Here is an 8,545-nt window from a genome sequence, read left to right on the forward strand (position 1 = left end):
GTAGAGAATTCATTCAGAAATAGCCCAGGCATGTGTGAAAGTTTATATACTAAAAAAATGATACTTGATATAAGTTGGTATTACAAATCAGTAGGGAACAAAGAAAGCATTTAATAAATTATGCTTTGGTAATGGACTACTAATATTGAAAAAATAATTAAACCTTCACCTCAGTGTTACCTAAATAATTTGAGACTGATCAAATACCAAAAGTAAAACTGCACATCAAGAGGAAAATATAAGATACAGGATATCTTTACTGGGATAGGACAAGTAGATCTTAAATGATCAAAAAAGGCAGAAAACAAAGGACTAATAATTCAAGATTAGAATTTATAGGGCAAAAATGCATCATTAAAAGGTTTAAATAAAAGCACAAATGGAAGACTATATCAGTAACAGATGCAACCAAAAAAGGCATCCAGAGTATTAAAAAAAAGCTATCACAATAAGAAAAAAATGAACAACATAACAGATAATTGGGCAAAGGGTATAAACAAGGACCTCAAAGAAAAGGAAAGCAGTATAACCTATAAAATTACAAAAAGATCCTCAATTCAGAGGTGCCTGGGTGGCTCAGTCTGTTAAGTGGTTGACTCTTGATTTTGGCTCAGGTCATGATCTCAGGGTTGTGAGACTGAGCCCCGCGTGGGCTCTGAGCTCAGCACAAAGTCCAGTTGGATTCCCTCTCCTTCTCCCTCTACTTCTCCCTGACTCACACTCACTCACTCTGTCTCTAAAATAAATAAAATCTTTAAAAAAAAAAAAAGAAGAAGAAGAAGAAGAAAAGAAAAGGTGCTCAATTCACATGAAATCAGAAAAACATAAATTAAATCAATGAGACATTTCTCTGCCAAAAGATAAGCAAATATTAAACTTCTACAAAAATTATCAAGAATATGAAGAGGAAATCATAATCACTGACATTGGGAGTATAAATCCATACTATAAGAAGTGTGAAGTTGACTCATTAATTCCACTTACAGGTATATTCCCAAGGAGATATTTACAGTTACTCACTGAAGCATAACTTATAAAATAAACATACTGAAACATCTAAATATCAACATGGGAAAGAATAACTACATTATGCTATCCTATAACACAGGATTATAGTAGAGCAAGTAAAATGAACCAGCTCTAAACTAATTTTGTTAACCTTCAGCAGCTTCTTAGAGCTTCTTTTCCTGCTTTTGTTTTACTCTGTACAATGGAAATATCAATGTCACAAAATAAAATGAAAGAGAGTAATAAAGAATTCAGTAGAAAGCATAACATACATGACAGCTCCTATGTGATATCAGACTCATCAGAACCTGATGTTCTTATCTGGGAAACAGGTATCACTGACATTCTCTGAAAGAGGGATAGGAATGGAATATATGACTAGAAAATTTTAAGTAAATATTTACTAAAACCTCTTAAAAAAGGAGAAGAGCAGCTAAATAGGAATGAGGATTAAACAATCAAATGAGGCCCTAGTTCCCATTAGGGGCTCATAAAGGAGATTCTAGTAACATCAATCTACCACATCTCATTCCAAAACAGTTAGAGGCTCAGGACCATTATTTAATTAAAAAAAAAAAACTATAAATAAAACTTATACTGAGGCAGCATGTAAAGTTCTAACTCCTCACTATTTTCAGTTTTTATTTTGTGCTGAGGGGGAGTTTCAGATGACTCCAAGCGAGTAGGAAAACTGGGAACTGTATNAAAACTTATACTGAGGCAGCATGTAAAGTTCTAACTCCTCACTATTTTCAGTTTTTATTTTGTGCTGAGGTGGAGTTTCAGATGACTCCAAGTGAGTAGGAAAACTGGGAACTGTATTTTTTTTTTAATATCCAATGTCTTTATATAAAAAGAAAATCATCTTGAATAATAAGCCTGTTTCTAGGAGTACTATTATGCTACCTTGAGAAGTCAACTTAGGATGTTTCTCAGAGGGAATTTCAATCTGAATAGAGCTGATGTCCCATAAACTATTTGCCTACCAACCTTCTTAAGAGATAGAGGGACATTTGAACTTAGATCATGAACTGACTTTGGGAAAATCCTAAACCATATCCTGAAGGACCTAACAAGGGACAGAAGAGAAAACATGCCCCCAGTGTTTGGACACAGCCTGCAAGACCCTTGCATTAATGCTCTGGTCCTTAATACAATATTGAAGATAAATGAAACATAAAAAAATTATAAAGATTCTGGGGCGCCTGGGTGGCACAGCGGTTAAGTGTCTGCCTTCGGCTCAGGGCATGATCCTGGCGTTATGGGATCGAGCCCCACATCAGGCTCCTCCGCTATGAGCCTGCTTCTTCCTCTCCCACTCCCCCTGCGTGTGTTCCCTCTCTCGCTGGCTGTCTCTATCTCTGTCGAATAAATAAATAAAATCTTTAAAAAAATAAAAAATAAATAAAAAAAATTATAAAGATTCTGCAAAAACAATCAATGGTAGTCAAGCAAAGCCAAAACAGATCAAAAAGTAAATTAATATTCAGCAGTAAGAATCTATGACAACTTGTGGAGGTGAAGAGAAATACATCGGGGAACACTAGATAATGGGTGTTCACTTGGAAGAGGAACCTCATGAAAAAAGACGCATCACACTCTATTTGCCACAAATACCTAAAGCTAAAAGGTGGTTCAACTTACACCGTGGAAAGAAACCAGCCATATTCAGTAATAAAAATATAAAATATATAGCAAAAGATCCATCAATACTTCCTTCATAACATTTCTCCCCAACTACATTTGTGAGGCACAAGGATTATTCAAAGCAATAGACTTGCAAAGCCTATTTTAGAAAATAATTGCATTTATTAATAAGAGGTTTTAAAATATCATTGGTACTAGAATTCACTTTCAAATGCAAAACACTAAGTCCATTAATATATCTAAAAAGGAATATAATGGGTATATAGTAAACTCACATTTTTGTGTTTCAGTAATAAAAACAATTCACTTTATCAATAGAAACATTAAATAAATTCATACTACATTTAATATTGAGCAGCTCACAAATCTTTCCTGCTTCTTATTCTAAGAAGACTAGCAGCAAAGGGGCTGATACAGAAATATCAAGACATATTCATAAACTTAAGAAGAGGCATCCAGTCTTTCTTCTTCCCCACAGCATCTAATCCAATGCTCAACACACAAGAGGTGCTTAGTAATATTCACTGATATGAGTAGAATACTTCTTAAGGAACATTTTGAAAATTTAATTGACACATTATTACCACTTATTTATATTAATAATAAAGCAATCAATAAAAGTTATAATGGTAATTCATCTTCACTAAAGTTTTTCTCTCCAATACATAATCCCATATGGAATAAAAGAAGAATTGTAAATTAACTTCACTCTATATTTTAAGTTACGGAACTCAAAAATTACAACAAAAACAGCACAATTTGAGCTTTTAATGAAGTAAAAAGTAGTCTATACCACCATCTAGTGGCCTCAGAATATAATAGTACAAAGAAAAGTACTTACCCAGGAATGTCACCAAATACAAGCATCTAGAGTTTACATGTAGAGCTACTGCCTTCCTTCCTACTCAGTTGGGACAGCATTGGTTCCACCTCTCTTGCTTCCTTCTGCAGATCTGCATGAGCTGGACCTTTGTACAAAACCATGCAGGAATACGATCAAGTGGACTGCTGCCTCTGCCACCTCATATAATTTCTTCCACCCTTAAACTGATACCTATTTATTATGTGATATGCAAAACTGCATCTTTATACCCATTAAACCAAATGAGCAATAATTAAAAACTGGTCAGAAAAACCTCATACACTGTGGTTAAGGGTATAAATTTATAAGACAGTTTGGCACTGTTTAGTAAAGCTAAATATGTGCATATCTTATGATCCAGCAATTTTATTCCTAGGTTATATAAACTAGAGCAGTGGTTCATAAGCTACAGTACATAGATCCCCAAAGGGTCTAGGTATAGAATTCAGAGGGCCTGATAACTTGGATGAAAAAAAAGTTACACCTTTAATGTCACCAACTTCTAACTGAAAATAAGCATTTCCTTTGAATATAAATGTAAGCAACAAACCACAGTATTTTTTGTACAAGTTACATTAGCAAGATAGACTTTGTAACCAATAAAAATCAGATATTGTCAAATTCCATTAACAGATCAAAATTTCTTATGTGCTTATCACTAATTCAAAATTATATCTATCTACTGATAGATCTTACTATTTAGGACCCTAATAAAGAACTATGTCTATTTCTTTTTGAAGATTTGCTTTTTGTTTTCCAGCTTTTTTGAGATATAATTGATATATAACACTGTGTAAGTTTGTTTTCTTTGTATCTTTTTTTTTGTAATTTATAATTTATTTTCTTTGTAACCCTATTCATTTGTTATACATTTAAAAACATTTGGAGGGTGCTCCTGGGTGGCTCAGTCAATTAAGTGTTTGCCTTTGACTCAGGTCATGGTCCTGGGGTCCTGGGATCAAGCCCAGCATCTGAGCTCCCGCTCTGTAGGGGGCCTACTTCTCCATCTCCCTCTGCCTGACGCTCTTCCTGCTTGTTCTCTCTCTCTATCTCTCTCCCTCCCTCTCTCTCTCTCTGTCAAATAAACAAATAAAATCTTTAAAAAATAAAAAAATTAATAAAAACATCTGGAGACTATAGACTCACAAGATTTCCAAAGGGTTTTAAGACACAAAAAAGGTTTAGAATGCCTACCCTGAAAAAATACTTCCATTGGAACCAGGAAACATCTACAAAGAAAAACAGCTTTGTTCATATAGTCAGATGGACACATAAATTAAGGAATGGAAGAGCACAGAAATTAATTACTACAACTATATTAACATGGGTGATTTTCAAAAGCCTAAAGTTAAAGCTAAGAATTATGTAACAAAATTTTTTAAAAATCTGATTCCATTTAAAGAAATGTTTAAAATAGACAAACCAAAACAATATCATGTATAGTATTATTTACAAATGTAAATTTTAAAGACATCAATATAATGATTAACACACAATTTGAGATCATGGTTAATTCAAGGAGATCTGGGAGGGTGTTATAGAGAAAATGGTACCAGGAAAGAACATTATTGAGCTTCTAAGCTGCTGGAAATATTTTATTCCCTAAGCTTGGGGGCAGGGGCACAGATGCTCATTTTATTATTTTCTTTAAAATGTAGATACATTAAAGATACATTAAATATGCTTTTGTACTGGGGTGCCTGGGTGGCTCAGTAGGTTCAGTGGCCAACTCTTGATTTCAGCTCAGGTCATGATCTCAGGGTTGTGAGATCAAGCCCCCTATCAGGCTCTGTGCTTAGTGGGGTGTCTGCTTAAGATTCTCTCTCCCTCTCTTTCTGCCCTTCCCCCAGATCAAACACTCTCTCTCTCAAATGAATAAATAAATCTTTAAAAAAATAAAAATTAAAAAAATGGTAATCTCAACAAATTAAAAAAAATCAAAGTCACACCTTGAATTTTATCTGACCACAATGCTATGGAAATTAAATAACATGCTACTAAACAATGAATGGGTTAACCAAGAAATCAAAGAAGAAATAAAAAATTACATAGAAACAAATGAAAATGAAAACACAACAGTCCAAAACCTTTGGGATGCAGCAAAAGTCATTCTAAGATAGAAGTTATAGCAATACAGTCCTGACTCAAGAAACAAGAAAAATCAAATAAACAACTTAACCTGACACCTAAGGAAGCTAGAAAAAGAAAAACAAACCAGAAACCCAGCAAAAGGAAGGAAATAATAAAGATTAGAGCAGAAATAAATGATATAGAAGCAAAAAAAACAAAAACAAAAACAAAAACATTATAGAACAGACTGAAAAAATCAAGAGCTGGTTCTTAAAAAGGTCAAAATTTACAAATCTCTAGCCAGACTCATAAAAAGAGAGAGAGAAAGAGAGAGAAAAAGGACCCAAATACATAAAATCACTAATGAAAGAGGAGAAATGACAATCAACACCACAGAAATATGAACAATCCTAAGAGAATAGTATGAAAATCTATATGCCAACAAATTGGACAATGAAGATAAAATGAACAAATTCCTAGAAATATAACCTATCAAAAATAAAGTAGAAAGAAACACAAAATTTGAACAGACCAATTATCAGCAATGAAATTGAATCAGCAATCAAAAAACTCCCAAAAAACAAAAGTCCAGGACCAGACAGCTTCACAGGCGAATTCTACCAAATATTTAAAGAAGAGTTAATTCTCAAACTACTCCAAAATATAGAAGAAGAAGGAAAACTTAGGAATTCATTCTATGAAGCTAGTATCACCCTGACCAAAACTAGATAAAGACACCACAAAAAAGGGTACTACAGGACAAAATTTGTCATGAATATAGGTGATAAAATCCTCAACAATTATGAGCAAACCGAATCCAACAATACATTAAAACAATCATACACCATGATCAAGTAGGATTTATTCCCAGGATGCAAAGGCGGTTCAATATTTGCAAAACAATCAATGTGATATGTGACATTATTAACAGAAAGAATAAAAATCATATGATCATTTCAACAGACACAAAAAAGCATTTGACAAATACAACATCCATTCATGATAAAAACCCTCAACAAATTAAGTTTAGAGGGAATATATCTCAACATTTAATAAAGGCCACTTATGAAAAACCCACAGCTAACATCATCCTTAATGAGGAAAAACTGAGAGCTTTTCCTCTATGGTGAGGAACAAGACAAGAATGTCCGCTCTCACCACTTGATTCAACATAAAACTAGAAGTCCTAGCCACAGCAATTGGACAACTAAAACAAATAAAAGTCATCCAAATTGGAAAGGAAGAATAAAACTCTCATGATTTGCAGATGACATGATACTATATATAGAAAACCCTAAAGACTCCACCAAAACAAACAAACAAAAAAAAAAAACCTACTAGAACTGATAAATGAATACAGTAAAGTGGCAGGACACAAAACCAATGTACAGAAATCTGTTGCACTCCTATACATGAATAATGAAGCAGCAGAAAGTGGAATTAAGAAAATATTCCCATTTATATTTGTACCAAGAATAATAAAATATCTAGGAATAAACGTAACTAAAGAGGTGAAAGACTTGTACTCTGAAAACTATAAAACACTGATGAAAGAAATTCAAGACAATAAAAAGAAATGGAAAGACATTCCATGCTCAAGGGTTGGAAGAACAAATATTGTTTAAATGTATATGTTACCCAAAACAATCTACAGATTTAAGGCAATCCCTACCAAAATATCAGCAGCATTTTTTACAGAACTAGAACAAACAATCCTAAAATTTATATGGAACTACAAAGGACCTGGATAGCCAAAGAAATCTTGAAAACCAAAAATAAAACTGGAGTTATCACAACTGAAGATTTCAAGTTATATTACAAAACAGCAGTAATTAAAACAGAATGGTATTGGCATAAAAATAGACACATAGATCAATGAAATAGAATACAAAATACAAAAATAAACCCACAATTATATGGTCAATTAATCTTCAACAAAGGAGGAAAGAATATACAATGGGAAAAAGAGTCTCTTCAACAAATGGTGTTGGGAAAATTGGACAGACACATGAGAAGAATGAAGCTGAACCACTTTCTTTCACTATACACAAAAATAAACTCAACAGATTAAAGTTCTAAATATGAGAACCGAAACCATAAAAATCCTTGAAGAGAGCACAGGCAGTAATTCTCTGACATCGGCCATAACAACATTTCTCTATATAGGTCCCATAAGGAAAGTGACATCGAAGCAAAAATAAACTGTTGGGACTATATCAAAACAAAAAGCTCTCAGTGAAAGAGACTATCAACAAAACCAAAAGACAACCTACTGAATGGGAGAAGATATTTGGAAATGGCATATCCAATAAAGGGTTAGTATCCAAAACATATAAAGAACTTATACAACTCAACACCCAAAAGATAAATTCTCCAATTAAAAAATGGGCAGAAGGCTTGAACAGACATTTCTCCAAAGAAGACATCCAGATAGCCAACAGACACATGAAAAGATGCTCAACATCACTCATCAGGAGGAAAGTGCAAATCTAAACCCCAATGATATATCACCTCACACCTGTTAGAATGGCTAAAATAAAAAACAGAAGGAACAACAAGTGTTGGCAAGAGTGTGGGGGAAAAGGAACCCTGTGGCACTGCTGGTAGGAATGCAAACTGGTGCGGCCAACATAGAAAACAGTATGGAGGTTCCTCAAAAAATTAAAAATAGAACTATCCTACAATCCAGTAATCACACTACTGGGTATTTACCCCCCCAAAATACAAAAACACTAATTCAAGGGGATATATGCACTGTATGTTTATGGCAGCATTATTTACAATAGCCAAATTGTGGAAGCAGCAAAGTGTCCATTGATAGATGAATGGATAAAGATGTGGTATATATACATAATGGAATATAATTTAGCCATAAAAAGAATGAAACCTTGCCATTTGCAATGACATGGATGGAATCAGAGAGGATAATGCTAAGTGAAATAAGTTAGTCAGAGAAAG

Source organism: Ailuropoda melanoleuca, chromosome 7 (genome assembly GCF_002007445.2).
Source record: "Ailuropoda melanoleuca isolate Jingjing chromosome 7, ASM200744v2, whole genome shotgun sequence".
NCBI lineage: Eukaryota > Metazoa > Chordata > Mammalia > Carnivora > Ursidae > Ailuropoda > Ailuropoda melanoleuca.